The following is an 18,530-nucleotide window of genomic DNA, read 5'->3' as shown; positions in this document are numbered from 1 at the left end:
AGCTGCCTCCTCCCTCCTCTCTGAAAGTCTGATATCTTTGCCTTGGTTCGATTCATGCAAACGCCTGGTTAAAATTACCTTCTGGGTTTTAGTGAGCTCGTCTGGCTGTTCTTAAAGACCGAATCATCGTGCCTTCTATAAAGGTGAACCAGAATACCTGCTGTGGAGTGAATCAGGAAAGAAAGTTGCCCAACGTACATTTCATTCGACCAATGCAGAGATGCGCAATTATTGCCAGGATCGTTACCAAGTTAACCCAACAGAACGGAGCCACGGTGTTGCCCGTCGGCGAAGAAAAACGGCGTGCTCGTGAATGGAAATTTTCCTCGAGGATAGGTTATAACGAGGTGAATCGCCAAAATGTTGCTTCAGTTTCACTGTACGTCGTTGTTTATTAGACGACGCCAACTCTATTTATAGCATTCGTGCTCGGACGTGTGCATTCATACGTATACGATCCTAAACTGCATATGCATGTCCGCAAAACAAAATGTCGGTCACGTACGTCTGCCCGTTCGTGGCGAGGAACAGAACAGGCCGAGACACACGAGAGGGACCAAAAGTCTCCTCCGTGCGTTTTTCTATATGTAAACGTATGCATCAGTGCCTAAACTATTCGTATGGCATGCTCGTGGGATTCTCGGTTCCGCTCGCTGTTCACCTGGCTCCTTCGAGTTCACGCACACATGACTCGAGTACACAGACGCGTGTACAGTCGACGGGAATGGATTGAAGCGCTGCTTGTTTGCACGAAACAGAGCATAAAGCGGAGCCGCTGCACTCAGACCGCCCTGGGGACCTCACTCAGTGGCAGGAGGAGAGGAAAGGACACACTGCCTTTATCGTGTATGCGTAAATCTTCTCTTTCTCCTTCAGCTGTGCGTTTGATGTTGTGCCCGCCTCTCACCGAGTTTGTTTCAGTATTCTAGATGCGCATCTATCTATCTATCTATCTATCTATCTATCTATCTATCTATCTATCTATCTATCTATCTATCTATCTATCTATCTATCTATCTATCTATCTATCTATCTATCTATCTATCTATCTATCTATCTATCTATCTATCTATCACTTATCTCATCAGTAGCAGCACAGTAGCAGCAGCAGTAGTAGTAGTAGTAGTAGTAGTAGTAGTAGTAGTAGTAGTAGTAGTAGTAGTAGTAGTAGTAGTAGTAGTGGTGGTGGTGGCAGCACCAGCAGCAAATCTATCGTGCTTAACGCCGTATAACTTCCTCGCAAAACTTCGTGAGCTCCCCATTCGCACCTGGCTCGCACGGGTAGGAAAGGAGGAAAGGACATTCCTGCATCGTTCACCTTTGTTCTCGCAACTCCAGTGACAGTAGGAGAACAAAGTGCGATACTGTAATAACGTGCAGACAATCCGGTACCCGTGAAAACAATTAGGGCGTGCTCGGCATATCGCCCGTTCCTTTCGAAATTTTCGCTGCCAGTACCACAAGCCGCCGGTACTTTTCCATTCTCTTATAAGTGTGCCCTAAATACCCTTCCGAAAGTCGGCTGGTTTCCTTGTATACCTTTCAGGTGTCTTCTCAAGACATCCCTACCTTTTCAAATGTCCTCTCTTCGCCACTGCCTCAACCTGTCTCCTCTAAAATAAAAAGGAACATAGTTTTGTCTTGCGCTTACGCCTTCTCTCCCTATGCCTTTTGTTCCCACGAGCTGAGCCGCTGTTTGTCCACCAGATGCGGCCACTTACTTCTCGCAGGATGTTTGAGCTCTTCTACCGAGTTTTCTCTTCCCACCGTCCTTTGTTGGGATGCGGCGGCGCGCTTTATGCACGATGCGCTCCCGATACGGTACGTGTGTGTAGTCGTCTTGAGTTTCTTCGGACCCTTTGCGCAGCGCACTTATGTTTGCCTGCTCATCTGTTGGCGGTGGCTGTGGATCGTGGGAGGTCAGAAGTCCTTCGCAGGGGTCGCTTTCGGAAGCTTTGGGCCTCTCTGCGCCGGGAAATGGCTCAGTAATCTGCAGCTGTGTTATAAGGGGCGGGTCGTTCAGTATCGGCCAACAGCCAAAGCTGCCGCGTATAGCTGTTGTTTTCCCATTCATACTGAAAGGTCGCATGATCTTTAATGCATTAGCCTGTAAGACGACGGCAAGGCGAAAGCGAGGTTCTTCGCAGTCGGTTGCATTGTCGGCTGTAGATTATATCATAATTTATTCATTTCGTTCAAATACAAAGCATTCGAGAATAATCGAGTATACTTTTTATATGCATGCACCGGCTTGCACTATCCAGCTCAAGTCCCACGCGCGCGTGGTTTTACCATGGACCACCGGTTTCCCTTCGGCAGTCGGTGGTCACATGTCCCTTCTAGGCATGACGTGTGGGAGACCTCTCAGTTCTACAAAACACGCATGCCGTCATCTCTCAGCACTTCTGCCTAGACCGGCTCGCAAATGACAAACCATCATAACACGATAGTTCTCTGGCCTGCCGAAAACACGGTGCCTCACCTATTGAACTAACCCCCGCCCCTTTTTCCTAAACATACTTATTCCTTGAGCGGCCCTCCAAACCTGTCGCAGTGCGCTTCTGTTGGCTTGTGCCCTGATTAGAGAATCTTTTGACATGCCTCATCTATTTACATAGCACTGGAGGCTTGGAAAAGAGCGAGAGGTCCAGGATGTACTATCGCACTCAATGCGACTTGTAACAAAGGGGTGCGTGGCCTCACGAGCTCCAAGACCGTTCATGACTTTCTGTAATGTTTATTTTCGCAGCTAAGCGCTGTTCTCCCAAGGTGAGGATGATGCCAAGTAAGCGAACAACATTAAGTTCTTAAAGCGAGAGCAAATGAAAGCCATATGCACAATTTTACCAGCTCGTGAGGTTACGTTCTCCCATGTTTCAAGTCACATCTCGCTTGCAGCGGTGGATGCTTCGTCCTTTTAGATATCTCCAACTCGTGCACGGGAGCTTGTTGCCCCGGCGGGTGTCTTCTATGACGGCAGTGAGGGAAGTGTGGCAGCTTGGGCTAGTTGGTATGGCATGACGATAGTTATAGCGCGAGAACAAAACGACGACACAGACGATAGTTATGCGCGAGAACAAAACGACGACACAGAGACAAGAAGGACACGATAGTTATAGCGCGAGAACAAAACGACGACACAGAGACAAGAAGTGTCCTTCTTGTCTCTGTGTCGTCGTTTTGTTCTCGTGCTATAACTATCACCAGGCAGTGAGGGGACGATTTTTGCAAGGCGACCGTTGTTAGCGTCTTGTGTAACGGCGCGGGCTCTGTTGACAACGTTTTGACACGGCTTTGCAAGGTTGTTTAAGCGCTCGTTTGTGACATCGGATCTGCGTCAGCGCTAGCGTATGTACATACTTGCCTTACCAAAAATATGTCGTGTCAATCTCATTCCACAACCGGCAGATATTGCAGCGTGTCATTATAAATTCAGACTTCGCGCACGTATTGGACGCCACACCGCGTGTTTTCCCTGAATCTCTTCCTCTAAAGTTTGCCCTATACTGTTGGTCAGTGCAACCAAACGAATCTACTCGCTATGCGGCATACAACTGATACCTGCACGTACAAAGAAGCCAGGTGTATGTTCACTGCAATGTCTAGTATGCTAAACCACACGCATCATTATAAGCGGCCGAGAGCTGGAGTCTCTCATGAACTTCTAGTACGCAGCTGGGGGACAAAAGGGCTGGTTGTGAAATCAGGTGGCTTCTTCACCGAAGCTCAAGGAGTATGGCTTAAACTCCACCGTCTCAACCGGCACACCGTATACACTCCGTGCACGTGATGCAGGCAGGCGTGCTCATCGCCGCTTTCCTTTTCCACAGCGCACTTCTCCCGTCCACATCACGAAAGCCACTCTCCCCGAAAGGGTTGTCTCACGTGCAGGAGATGGCTTTGAGCCGCGCGGAAAGACCCCCTACGACGAAGACGACAAATGGTGTGCTGTGTGTGCACGGACGGCCGCTCGGTGCCAGCACTCATCGCTGCGACGAGGCCACGTGGCCCCTGCTCTCGTATAATGCAAAACAGGGACCGACGCGAGATGTTATTTGCTGGCGCTGCATGTGGCACGAGCCGTGTACGACTTTATAACGCGAGCTCTTTCATTCACGAGAGGTTTTGAGTGTGCGTGTGAGGCCTTTGAAGTGCAGGAGCGCGCTTGACTCGACGGTTTGCCTCGGCTTTTCGACGTTTCGGCTTCGGTGTTCGATACCCCTGCACCTGTTGCCTGTAGCAGTTGTACTAGAGGGGAAGTGGAAGAATGGATTTTCTTTCTTTCGCTCTATGTCGATATGTTCCACAATCGAAGGCAGGTGACAGCGGACGTTAGCAGGTCAGTTCGGCACTTGTTGGTGGATTTCTTTTTCTTTTTTTAGTTAGCTATACCTGGCCTTCAAAGCGCAGTTTTCGGCTCACTGAGGCGTCTCATCTTGGTCGGGCTGTTGAAGTACAGTCGAGGGTGTTTGGGTGTGAACCACGGTCAGTTTGTTAGTTGTCAGGGCATTGTGAGGACGGTATTTTGATGGAAGACCACACAGGGTGAGAGCTCTACCGCGTCAACAGCAGGAGTTTGCGCATAGTTGATCGCTCCGGAGGGTCCGGATATAGAGGGGGCTCTGCGGAGAGCCGCGTACAGGAGGCTCCACGGGTGTATGCGGCCCTTAGGTTTCACATTTGCGCTCACTTCGACAGACTGCCTTTCGTGGTGCAGCTTTCTATCTTTGTCCTATCACCTTACGTTTTTTAGAGCTAGAAAAATTACAGGACAGTACGAGAAAGCAACACATGATGTAAGGTGAAATGAAGATATCGCAACAAAACGCGTCAAGCTAAAGCAACGTTTACGATAAAACAGAAATACAACATCGATATTCATGAAAACGTCGCTCGTGTGTGTGTGTCATTTTCGGTACTAAAATCAACACCTGGCATATATTCGTAGACATGTTCTTCTGTCTTACAACGTACACTTGTATGAGGCCATTGGCCTATAGCTAGCAACCCAATGAAGCTTTAGGAGACGGTGTGGCCGTGAAGCAACCCAATGAACACAGTAACAGAGGACTCAGTAGATATGACTACATCAGTATTCTTGCCCTGTATGCCTTTATTTGGTTCTTACGAGAAATGAAACACCCGGAGGCACGTGACACTTCTTCGTTCTCTCAACCACGATACACACACACACACGAAAACTTGCCGGACGTGAACTGCTTGTGTACTGCACGTGATGGTGAACTACCAACAGTTTGAATAGTTTTTTAAATGTGTTGTTTTCATTGGCAGCTGATATTTTGTGTTACATTTTCTGTACACGTTCTAACAGGGTGGTCCACGCGACAGTTTTTGCTTTGGCTCCTTCTTCTTTATTGTGTTTACCTCATATAAATAATAATCACTTAACAATAAATTCTTTTGACTACGACATTTAGAGAAATGCGCTGCCAAATGGATTTCCAATGGACGTCACGTTCTGTGGAGTAATGACCAGTGGGTGCAAAATTCTATTGTTGTCCGGCAAGGCACACGTTAGCGCTCAGTGGGCGACTCCGATACCGGGATCGCCAGGATGTCAGCCGCTGCGCGGGCCTGCTGGACGGCCCAGAGTTGGTCGCACACGAGAGAGCTACGGAGGGCCGCCTCCCACCTGGCCGAAGTAGTATCGGGGTTAGTGTGCATTGCTTCACAACCCTAGAGCATGTGTGGGAGCGTGGCTACATCCCCGCATGCAGGGCCAGCGTCAGTGGAGAACACCTCGGGATAAATGGCGTCTAGGAGCTGAGACCCAGGATAGGTATGCGTCTGGAATATATTCTGAGACTGAATATATTCCTGAAGCCTATTAAGTTTTGGGTGTCCCCCAGGAATTCGTACATTTTTATGAGTACATGCACGCTCTCACATACACACGCACGAACATACGCCAAAGGGGAGCCGACCTTCTCCTAAAAAAGTCGCTGCCCCGCATGGTCACGTTGTCTACGGCATGATTACGTAGCTGAGCAATAAAACGCCGTGCAAAACAATACCTGGAACGCGGAATAAAAACGGTTGCTCAGAAAGGCAAGGGTGTACACGGAATAAAAAAAAACAATATACGTACAGGCATTCTTCGCGCAAGATGCACTGGCCCCGCGTGGCCCTCTATCGGGGTGGGTGTCCAGTAAACACAGTGGCTGGTGCACAAGCTTGCGTGTGCGAGTGCAAACAAGGGCCACCGGCGTCGTCGACAGGTTTACGGCTCAATCGATCCACGAGGCGCCGCCGACCTCCGCGCAAACGGCTGCTTTAAATACCTACCCCAACCGCGCGGCATGCGGCATTCTGGAAGGACCGCCGTGGCGTCGTTGGCCCTATCTCGCAAAGGAGGCCACGACTCCGCCTTGAGCTCTTTCTGTCGCATTCGTCGTTGATGTCTTCTGTGAATTGTTTAAGCCCTGCTGTGTGTACCTGTGGCGTCAACTGCTGGTGCTTAGTTCAGCAGATGGAAAGTAGCCTCTTTCTTCTTTCTCCGCATGCCCAGTGCCGCCAAAGCAGCGATCGTTTAAAGAACTTGCGGCTATGGTCAAGTCAACGATTATTTGTTTCTTGTTTTTGGGCACATGTAGCAACACCTACTTGCGTGCCTGGCTCAACAAGGTATCCTGGAATGCATAGGGTGCCCCTGCATTTGAGGGACTGGGCGTCCATTATAGACGTGTGCACATAAAGCTAAAGTTAGACAATCGCTTCAGTCATTTTTTGTTTTAATCCTTTAGATGTACACACTGGTAGGAAGGAGGGGGAGGAGGTGCCAAGCGATGGGCTGTAGCGTAACTCTCGCAGTTTCAGAAATAACCTTCACTAACGCGTGCATGGTCACGCCTGAAGTTATATATAGAGATATATACTTGCCCGTACCGCGATTTATCTATTCAAGAACAGCCAGTATGACGTACCCACCTAATCATGTTCTGCGTGAAATGCTAGATATAGCCAGGGAACTACGCCCTTATCATCTGGTTTCCTGGTTATATAGCATTTTGTGCGGGAGGTGAGTGTACAGAGACGATACGAGCATCCGTGCACGTGGTACATAGGCCGGACACGGTTATGCCTTCTAGGGACTCGGAGATGTTCTGCGAAGTTGTACGCACTGACCGTGTGATATCGTGCGGATGCCATTTCGCCTTGTTGCCAAGACAACTGGCTCTCGCACTTTGTCATATGAATGTTTCTCCTCGTGTTACGTATGTGGGACAGAATGGGCAAAGCTCTTCGTTCGCGTGCGAAGTTGTACGCACTGACCGTGTGATATCGTGCGGATGCCATTTCGCCTTGTTGCCAAGACAACTGGCTCTCGCACTTTGTCATATGAATGTTTCTCCTCGTGTTACGTATGTGGGACAGAATGTGCAAAGCTCTTCGTTCGCGTGCGGGTATAGTTTGCCACTGGGCCTGGATTGGCTGAAGCTATTTCTCAAGAGCAATAAGAAGGTTTTCTCTCAAGAACTTCAAAAATAGTTCCTAAGCACTGTGTCTCTTAAAAGAGCTATCTCAAAAACAGTATCTCTTAAGAACAGCTATCTCTCAAGTATACTAACGGCATTCTTACGAACAGCATCAAGAGCGCTTTTTGTGGTTTTCACGAGACTTGCTTGCTATAAATAAACGCGTTTGTACGGGACGTACGCGGGCATAACGAAATTTGAGTTAGGTAGCCCGTATTCTTTAGTAATCCAGCGCTTTCGGCTTTTAAAAAAAAAGTTCCATTTGGTTGGCTGTTAGTGAGCTGTAAATGTTACTTCTACTCGCTGTGGTCGTTGTCTCTGGAAATTTCGGGATCTTACTGGTTTCTCCGCGTGTCGTTCAGCCTGAGGCTGAATACGACAGGCCGTAGATGTTTCTGTAACAGATATGCACGGTGAGAGAAAGCAGTTGCGATTGATTAGGAACGGACATCTGTTTAGGTTGAAAAAATACAGGTTGATATCGAGTGATGTTTACAAACAAAAACATATTTACATCGTGTTGCAAAAGTTACCGCCGTCAACCTCGAACAACATCTGCATTCTGGAGGCCCCGATAACTGTTCATAGCAGTCCTCTGCTGAAAAACGTCACTTCCCAGCGTCGGCTCCCGTGCCGACTCAAAAGTCGCTCACATTCTCTCCTGCAGTCACGTGGTCTCGCCGACCTGGGTGCTATGTGCGCCCGCTCTAAACGGTGTTTACGCAAGAAAACTCGCCAGGAATGCACTCAGGCGAGATGTCGGCATGCTCCCTACATCCGCGATCACGTTTCGAAATAGGGTTTCCAAGTCCACCGTGAGGGCGTGGCGCTTCCGGGGACATCGTCTCGGCCCCGTCTTGACCGTTGGAAAGGACCCTCTGGACGCGGCTCGTGAGGCGTGAAGTAAATTTATCGACAGGGTTACAGCCACCTGTGCTCCTCGTCTTGTCGCTCGGGGTATACGTTAACTACGGCGCGAAGCGAATCTACGGGCAAAAGCGGTGCTATCAGCCTCTCACTGCTTCGCTGTTTTCGTTAACCCTTAGGGGTATCATCACCCGGACTTCTATAAGTGCTGTCAACTGCAGCCGGCTGGGTGGCCGACATTCGCGTCGGCTTGCAAACTACACTAAAGATATAGCTTCAAACGTACATACCCGGCTTATCCTCGATATAAACAAGTTAACTATAGTATACGCGTATTCACGGTTCGCGGACATCTATAGGGCGTTGTCAAATCCATCTTTGCTGTTGTAGACTTTATAGTCACTACAGAGTGCGCGCTTATCTCAGCGATTATACACAAGTGAAGCCCAAGTTGTAAATAACAAACATAAGTGTGTAGTACTACTCAGGCACGCGAAAACGGTGAACGTCTCGCGGCTTCGCGTTGTGCGCTGGTTTTATACGCGAAGTACGGCGTGACGACGTCTTCGCTCCTGTCGGTGAGGTCGGTCGTTACTCGCGGGTGGCCACCCACCACTTCGTACACTCACGGCACGGTCAACCGCGCGCACTAATGTTGCAACCCCATAAAACGGGCGTTACGCGAGAAACGCCTCGGCACTTACTGATTACTCCTCCATCTGTAAAGGCCCGTTTTCTTTGCTTGCTTGATGCGTGCTGTAGAAAAGAGGGGAGGGGGGCTCCAGGTTTTCTTGCACTACAGTCATTCCCACTCTGCCTCCTTCTCTGGTCCCCCACAGCTCAAAGGAGCAGTTATACCGCTGGAACCACAGAATGACTTAAGCGGGGCATTCAGTTCATTTCGCTACGGCCTTCCTGGCGCAGATTGTGGCGAGTGGATGCATAGATACACGAATGCTGAGTGCATGTAGTCCGAGTAAGAGCCGGTGTAATGGAATTCGCAGCGTTATGCGCAACGCCTATAACTGGTGTTTTAAAGACGATAGTCTTTCTTGAGATACTTCAACGCAGAAATTTTTGTCTGTCTGAGGTGTATACACGCAAGTATTCGTTGGTCTGTTCTTTTACTACAAAATACTCAGATACGTCATTTTAAATACTTTAGTATTTTTTCGGCTGCGTTCAAAATGGACCACTATGGACGAAAGGCCGTCAGAAGACTGTCGTCTTTCGACGACATCGAAGCACGCAGATAAGCGGGAAAATGTGTGTGTGTGTGTGTGTGTGTGTGTGTGTGTGTGTGTGTGTGTGTGTGTGTGTGAGAGAGAGAGAGATAGAGAGAGAGAGAGAGATTCAAAGGAGAAAGAAGAAAAACATGATTTTGTCGAAAAAAAAGGGGGCAAGAAAAGCTTTGAGACGGCATCTGCATGCCTGACTTTCTTTCTTTCTTTCTTTCTTTCTTTCTTTCTTTCTTTCTTTCTTTCTTTCTTTCTTTCTTTCTTTCTTTCTTTCTTTCTTTCTCAATGCTTCCGCCTAACTTCTTTCTACCTCAATGCCTGGGAGTCGGACATCCACCCACTTGCTTAGTCGCGCAACACATCCGTTGCTACAGGCAACAGTGACAGTCGTGCGTTCATATCCAGGCAGCAATAAAATGTGGGAACGCAAAATGACTACTGACCCGGTTAAAGAATCGATTTGCCGCATAAAAAAAAGAACGACTGGGTAGTAACGAGTCCAAGTTCCACAGAGCATCAGCTACTGTAGAACAGCACATACGAATGCGCATGTGACCTGCGCACCTCCTAGGGCCGCACTTCATTACGCTTGCCGTGTTACGCTGTTTTTTTTTCTTTTTTGCGTACAGCACTGTTACCAAAATTAGTGATTCTAGTAATCCAAAGTTCAAACACTCTCAGTGTTAGATCTGATGATGATTTGTGAGTTTAACGTGCCAAAACCACCATATGATTATGAGAAACGCCGTAGTGGAGCGCTCCAGAAATTTCGACCACCTGGGGTTCTTTAACGTGCACTGAAATCTGAACACACGGGAGTGTTAGATCCGCTCGGAACAACTTATTGCTCTCTCATAGTAGAGTACATCCTATAGTCTAAATCGTCGAACCTTAGTTCTAAACACTACACCACCCTGACTTTGATTCTCAAACGCAGTCTGCGCTTGGTGGGTGTCATTTTGTAGAGCTTCTCAGAGGCATTGCTCGTACACGGCGTAATTTTTGTCGACAAGGTCTTATGAAATGTGGGGCCCACGGGACGACTTCTTGCTTTCTCATAGTAGAGTACCATGTACCCTAATTCGCTGGCAGCTTTTTTTCTGAACGCACAACATTCGCTCCGAAGAGAACGATAAAAAGGAACTTTTTGTGATCGCTCAGTGAGCAATCGTTTATGTGTATACAGATACGACATACCTCCAGAACTTTCGTCATCCGGGATGTAGCGTCCGCTCAGTTCTTAAACACATGGAGAACGAGGAGAGCGGGCAGCGACGAAAGCTAGAAGTGATGCTTAAGAGAGAAAGGAAGAGAAAAGTGAGCCACGTAACTGCCTGCTTCAGTGAGCGACACCTCAACAGTAGCTCACAAGGGATGGGGGTGAGGAGGGATAAAAAGAGGTAGGAGTAAATGTGTAGAGAAGAGGAAGAAGAAGAAGAGAGGAAGAGACGTGAGGTGGTAAGCCAGAGCGAGCGACAACAAACTGAGGGGATAGAAGAGATAGGAAAGATGGAAGCACGGTCACTGGAGTCCGAGGATGGGGCACTATATACAGTTGCCAAGGTATACGTATTGGCATGTATTGCGCATCGAGGAGGAAGAGATGTATAAGCGTCGGCTTATAGTAATTGCCGTGCTGCCGCATTACGCCTGCCGCTTCTGTTTGGTAAGTCCGCGGGGCGCAATTTTCCTCTTTGTTTCATATTTATCCCTTTTTACGCGCTTCTTTTCTCCCTCTTACCGTCGCTCTCGTGCGCTTGCGTCGCTCAGTTCTGTACGTGATACGACAGTCTGACGGAGACACCGGTGTAATCGAAGGTTGCCTTATGGACGCAAAAATGGCGTCGCTGGGTGAGCCGCGCACGTGAGTGATATCTTGATTTAGGCCTATCCGCATGCGCGTTTTGGTCTTTACATTGTTCATAGCACATGGTCCAGCAATCGGAGAATTTCAGTTCTTGCCACGGGCTTCCTCTTGTTTACGCTTTTACTGGTTATACTGAAGCCGCCGATTATGATGGCCTATAGATTTACTGTATATAGTGAATTCGGGTATCAGTGTTGCGCGTCTGTCTTGCAAACGCCGCTAGCAACCATGATTTGCTCAGAAGCTGACACCTCGGGCCAGTTTTTTTGTGCGTCTCAACGTTGCCGTTGCAGCGAACTAGATGGACACTAGTCATCGATAGCCAAGTTAACCACCATTTGTCCACATGTCGAACATGTCGATCGGCAACACGGCAGGTATATCGCGCCCCAAAAGACTTAGTGTGGCTCCGCCGCATAGCTGCGCTCACTAACCAGACCTACGTGCAACTCAGCTACCGATAGGTAGCATATATATATATATATATATATATATATATATATATATATATATATATATATATATATATATATATATATATATATATATATATATATATATATATATATATATATATAATATATATATATATATATATATATATATATATATATATATATATATATATACAGTAACTCTATTGACAAAGCTGTTGGCGACGTCTTAGGGCGTCATGTCCTGCTACGATTCCCTCGAAAAAAAAATCACTCGCGTCAGTGTTCTCGTCAAAGTAAAAAAATTAAGTACTGTGAGGTTGTCCAACTGTCAATGTTCTTAGGTAAATCATGTACGTAGGTCACTGCCACATTTCCACGCGAAACCTACGACAGAGTTCCATCGCAGACCGTCCCATGCCCCCTTAGCCCACAGTGGTCGTGTCCGAAAGACAACATGCATCACGACGAATGTAGAAATTATAAAATAAAGCCATGACGTGTTTCTCACAGTACCGTACTTTGTCATTGGCTTCTACGAAGTAAAAATGGGAAGAGAGCTGTTCTTGGAATGCATTATTGACATTCTGTGACCGCCATTATCGTCAAAAACTCACGTGGTCACTACTCTTCTACTGAAACAATTATCGGACAGGCCCAAATGGGTGAAAGTTTAGGAGCCGAATTTACGTTCATTCCCCCCACTTTCTCTCTTTTTTGTTCCCTCGTGCGTTGGCCTATGTTGGCCACGAAACCGCGGGAGAAGCTTTTCACAGAGCCATCGGTGCTTATTGTGTTCGGCCTCGCTTATACGTTAAAAGCGCTCGTTGTTTATGAAGAAAATGATTGCAAGTCTTGTCTTTGTACACAATATCTGTTTTGCCTAATCTTGCAGGTGTTAACACGTACAATTAGATACGTAGTTATGGTTGTTTTGCTTCGCTTTTTTTGTTGTTGTTCGCAGCCCCCCTCGGTATTCCTCTTCGTTAAATATATAGGAATAACTGGTCGAACTGACCCCAATATTTTATGCGGTGATTTAGTTAAATGTTTTGTTGTTCGTCACACCGTCTCTGCTTGTAGGCTTTTTTCTCCGGTGGACGAGGCCTTGTGTCGGGCCTCTGAGCAACGCTAAACCACGCGGTGTGAAACGAAAGGAACTAAACAATGGTCAGAGATCAAACCTGGGTGTAATAGTGCGGACTCAAATCTTAAAAGAGTGAAGTTTGGCAGCTCGAGTCATACAGACAAAGGGAAACGAGTTCTCCGGATAACAAAAGAAGACCTAAAGAATGGCTGTACTTTTTTGTATACTGTATATTTTGGGGGCTCGCGTCTTTCCAAAAGTCGTCTCGCGGGCAGCGAAAGTACTCGCTTTCGGCATTATCGATCAACGAACTGCTTGATGGCGACTATTTTAACCAAAGCTACAGTACCTTGACATAAGATCCCCGTTGAAAATGCTATAGACTGGCCAGGTATCAGACTTCACAGTTGCGATAGCAGCTGTTTTCTTTTCTTTTACAGATGGCACGGCTAAACACGTCAGTATGCTCGGTAGTTTGCGTCTCGTAACGAAGCTTTGGGTCAGAATAAATTTCAAACGGTGCGTCTTGTCTGTAGCATTAGTCTCGTTTAGACTGAACTACTTTGCTTACCGAATGGCGCTTAGGGCTTATCTGGCGCGATGCAAGATGCTGCCGAAGCAACAAGCTTGGCGCCGCCTGTAGACCGACCTCTACTTTGGGAACAGTCCTCACTACTGAAGTCTGACCCTAGAGTAGGTTGTCTTTCATTGTATTTGCGCTTATACCGCCGTGCTTTCAAGAAAGAGAAAAAAAGTCCAGACAAAAAATTACAGGGACCTTTCCGATGCTTTTCTTCTATCGCACTGCACAATGTTCCCTGCTAACTTTTTCGTTCCACCGTGCGGGAATCTTTGAGTCATAACAAGCCTGTCTTGAAGTAGAAACGGGAGCATACGCGTATTGTAAAGAAAGGCAAGAACCAATCGACGATTAAAGAGCAGAGTACTGTTGTGAAGGCCGCTGGCGTAAGATTGACGAGAGACTCTCACGTCTATACGAGGCTCACGACACACGTCAACAACCTCTGGCGTTTGTGCGTGTGCAGCGCCGATTGTCGCCGTGTACGACGGATTGAGACATCAGCGATGGGGGAGGGAAAGAGCCGGGCCATCACGGAGACGGTCCGTGTTGTCCATATACGCGGTTACACGGCGACGTGGCGCGTGCACGTGTACACACGAAGTCGAGACCCCCGCCGGTGGTATCGGCACGATGACACTGACAACCCACGAACTGTATTCGCGGAGGACGCCCTGTACAAGTGAAGGAAAAGCTGGAGGGGCGGAGCTGCTGCGCATGTGTTACCTGCACGGGGTGTAAAAGAACGGGCAACTTTTTAGACGGGGTCGTTTATTTGGTTAACGCAACGAAACGTATCCCAGAGACGATTACAGGCCACTGATTGATGGATTGATTGATTGGTTGATTGATTGATTGATTGATTGATTGATTGATTGATTATGTGGGGTTTAACGTCCCAAAATCACCATATGATTATGAGAGATGCTGTAGTGGAGGGCTCCGGAAATTTCGACTACCTGGACTGCTTTAACGTGCACACAAATCTGAGCACATGGGCCTACAACATTTCCGCCTCTATCGGAAATGCAGCCGCCGCAGCCGGGATTCGATCCCGCGACCTGCGGGTCAGCAGCTGAGTACCTTAGCCACTATAGACGACCGTGGAGGCGCAGTTACAGGCCACTGAATGAATAGAACACGTTAACTGTTCTCACGCATTGTAGTGCAGTAATGGCGGCTTAAAATCAAATGATTATTGTGAACGAAAAATCACCCTATCCGCCGATGGGATGCCAACCCACAAACCTAGTTGCTGCTTCGCAATTTAGTTTGGATCATATACGCCAAAGCTATTACAGAACAGTTGCAAAGAAGAATTAACGTCTTCTACGTTTTACCTGGCCTATAATTGGGTGTTCGATGCATTTCGCTGCGCCACTGCGTAGTCCGGTGAAGTATGAAACTATATTTTATCTTTTGATTCAGTGGAGCAGATAAGGAATTCGTCGTATTGGCAATTATATCGTTTTCACATATTGGAGATCAGAAAACTGGGGACAAAGAAAGGAAACACTGTGGTGTACATATTGTGATACTTCGATTTAGTCGTCGTTACACTTGGCAAACCCTTCGTCACTGCCTCGATGCAGTGAAATGCACCTGTCGAGACGAGACGCTGACTCCGGCTACGTTGCCCGTTCAAGAACTTCTTCTTTTTATCTTGTCAAGATTTAATCTTCCCCTGGGCTTCTCTTACGTCTGCAGTTCAAATTTCTTACTAACAGTGTGCCGAATTCACAATGGTTTTCGTTCTTAAGAGCAGGTTCCTTGTGATACGTTTTCTAAAAGTATGACCATCGTCAAGATGACACAAAAATTAATCGCACATACGATAACTGTATGTCATTGTTGCGAATGAGGGCCCTGGTTTTCGGTGTTTTTTTTATGAAAAAAAAACGCAACAAACGTCGTGGCTTTGTACTGCAGGAGCGCTAAAACAGTATGCTGTCGCAGATTTTTCTCAATTCAGTGCGGAATTCCAGAATCACTTTTATTACCGTCGAGAAGTTTAATAACGATCATCGTCTTTTGCACACACTGTTGTCATAGAGGCTGCACGCTGAGTTATTCAATTAAGACCTTGTCTTCTAGTGGGCTCTGTCATATATATGCCTGCATACTTCCTCATTTATTCAGGCCACAAACTTTATTCAGTTTTTGGTTGCATTTTAGTTCGCACTACACCGCTGTGAGAGATACTTATAGGCCATGGACCGATTAATGATCAGCCCTGTGCATTACATGGTATGTATCTTATTTGTATACGTGCACAATACTGCCACCGTGTCCTATTATTCTGCCATCTGTGCGTCGTCCGTCTAATGAACAAACAGCTTGCGCCACCTATGTGACACGTCCCAAATCCGCAACTCAATAATAATATCAGGGGTTTAGCGAGCCAAAGGAGTTATATAAATATGAGCCACGCAACAGTGGATAGCGCCGGAAATTACGGCCTTATACGGTGTTCGTTAACGTGTGCGCACATCACAGAGTGCATATGGCCCCTCTGCAATTTCGCCTCCACCAAAAGCGAATCCGCAACTCCACAATAAGGACAGCCCCACCTTTGCTCTCGACTCTGTAGGTCCGGTGTGCAACTCGCACAAGCAGCAACAACGAAACCAACAACAACAACAACAACAACAACAACAACAACAACAACAACAACAACAACAACAACAACAACAACAACAACAACATGAACAACAACAACAACAACAACAACAACAGTACCCACCTCCATTTTCGACCTCGCGTAATCTTATGCAGCTATCAAGTATCATCGCACATCATTTACTTCCGCCCCGCCGTGCTGGTCTAGTGGCTAAGGTACTCGGCTGCTGACCCGCAGGGCGCGGGTTCAAATCCCGGCTGCGGCGGCTGCATTTCCGATGGAGGCGGAAATGTTGTAGGCCCGTGTGCTCAGATTTGGGTGCACGTTAAAGAACCCCAGGTGGTCTAAATTTCCGGAGCCCTCTACTACGGCGTCTCTCATAATCATATAGTGGTTTTGGGACGTTAAACCCCACATATCAATCAATCATCATTTACTTCCCTTTCTAGTCCGTATACACCAGTGTCTTCTGGTCCAGAACGCAACACTTCTAGTTTATATTACATTGCTCGTCTTGTGGCTGTTTGTGATCGCGTGATTGCCGTCCATAGGCGTGCAGTGTACATGTAAGAGCCACACGACACAGCTGAACCACATAAACAAGATAAAGACGCTCAGGTTGAAGGTGTATACAATTGATGCATGATAGCGGCATACACCGAGTATACAGGCAATGCAACTCAGTATACTATGTTTCATCGCTTAATTCCAGCGCCGAAAATTTTGGCATGGAGCCGTAGTGCCTCAGCACAGGGCGTGACGGTCCTCTTTCATTGCGTCATTCGGCAACCGACACGCTTTGTGGAATTGGCGAGGGCTCTAATCTAAACTGAGCGTATACCTCTTAGCTCATGGCGAGCCGAGTGCTAGCGTGCGAGGAGTGGAAAGTCTTTCTGCCCTCGGTCATTGTTTTTTCTGGACACTTTGTATATATACACTTCTATGCACATGTGGTGGGGCGCAGTACTATTGACGCTATAGTATCGCAACGTTAAACACAGGCAGTACAATATTTAAACTGCAGGGGCCCTGGGATATATTTCGGGGGCCCCAGGAACGGCTCCTTAGGTTCAGCTAGCCTGGAGAACAATCCACGTAGTTTCGTTTTCCAGCAACATCGTTTGTGATTCAGTCCTGCTAGGTTCAAAGTCCTAAAACGATTCAGGTTATGAGAGTCGCTGTAATGGAAGGAGCCGGATAAGTTGGACCACCTGCGATTTTCTAAACGTGCGCTAACAATGCACAGTACACGGGCATGTAACATTCCGCTTCGGTGCGAACAGGGAACGCCGTGGACGGGGTTTAACCGGCGTCAAGCACGTTCACGTAGTTATAAATCGCGCATAAAGAATGGCTAAGGTTGCCAAAACGACAAGGTGCCCTAATATGATTGTCCTGTGTGTAGCACTCCACTGTACTTTCGCAGATTACTATAACGAAAAAGATATTGTAGTATGTACAAACACACTTAGCTTGTGCATCAGCTGCACTTGTGCGATGAACAAATTTGGTACCGACGAACACCAGTAATATTACCATGGTTATAAAGAAAATAAATAATAAAAGAGTGAATAGGGCGCGTAATTTCGCGCTTTGATGGCACCGTGGCAGGCCTATAACTGCAGCGACATAGCCGCAAATGCCAAAAGCTGAAAAGGAAAAACTATATACTAGTAAGGGATAAAGGGCTGATTTAAAAGTATATGTATGGCTTTCATTATTGCGAAACGTGGCACAATACACGCTTTTTATCACATAGAGCTTTAATCAAAATAAATCAAACATCAAATATATGTCTCGTGTAAAAACATAAAATCACGGGCTTCCGCGCATGCGCATGACCATCCTGTGACAAGGCAGGCTGTCGTGTACATGCACGCATCCAGTTCCGAACAAATTCAAATCGTGCGGCTGCAATTGCTGCAAGTATACACGATGGGAATGTTGAGACTTTCACAGAGTTCGAACTCTTTTTGTCTGGCGCTGCAAGCATGCTCCAGCTACGATGCGATAGTCGAGATTTTCAGATTTTTCAACTCTAGCTGGTTCTGGCGATTCATAAAAATGCAGTACTTTTTTATTTGTTGATTGAATGCCTTAATTAAGAACAACTAATGATTGTCAATACATGACGAGCTATGCAGAGCATATGGTCGTCAATGGGCAGTTTACGATGAATGACTTGAGCAATGAGTTCATTTTCAATTGCCGCCTCTCAAAGAGAAACATCCGTTGCGTTAGGAGTGCATATCATATCGGGTGATGACGCGTTTCAGACCTTGGATGCACGTTGTATGTGAAAACAAAACTAAAATTGCTCGCATGATATCGTGCGCGCTCA

The 18,530-nt window shown here is 47.1% G+C and overlaps 1 protein-coding gene across 2 annotated transcripts in view; it reads left to right on the top strand.

The window, feature by feature from the left end:
• The window catches only part of LOC119159868 (uncharacterized), a 126,551-nt gene that overhangs the window by 39,950 nt on the left and 68,071 nt on the right, over positions 1-18,530 (top strand). The window lies entirely within an intron of this gene.

Source organism: Rhipicephalus microplus, chromosome 3, assembly GCF_043290135.1.
Source record: "Rhipicephalus microplus isolate Deutch F79 chromosome 3, USDA_Rmic, whole genome shotgun sequence".
In the NCBI taxonomy this organism is placed as follows: domain Eukaryota; kingdom Metazoa; phylum Arthropoda; class Arachnida; order Ixodida; family Ixodidae; genus Rhipicephalus; species Rhipicephalus microplus.
This window is presented reverse-complemented; position numbering and strand designations above follow the sequence as displayed.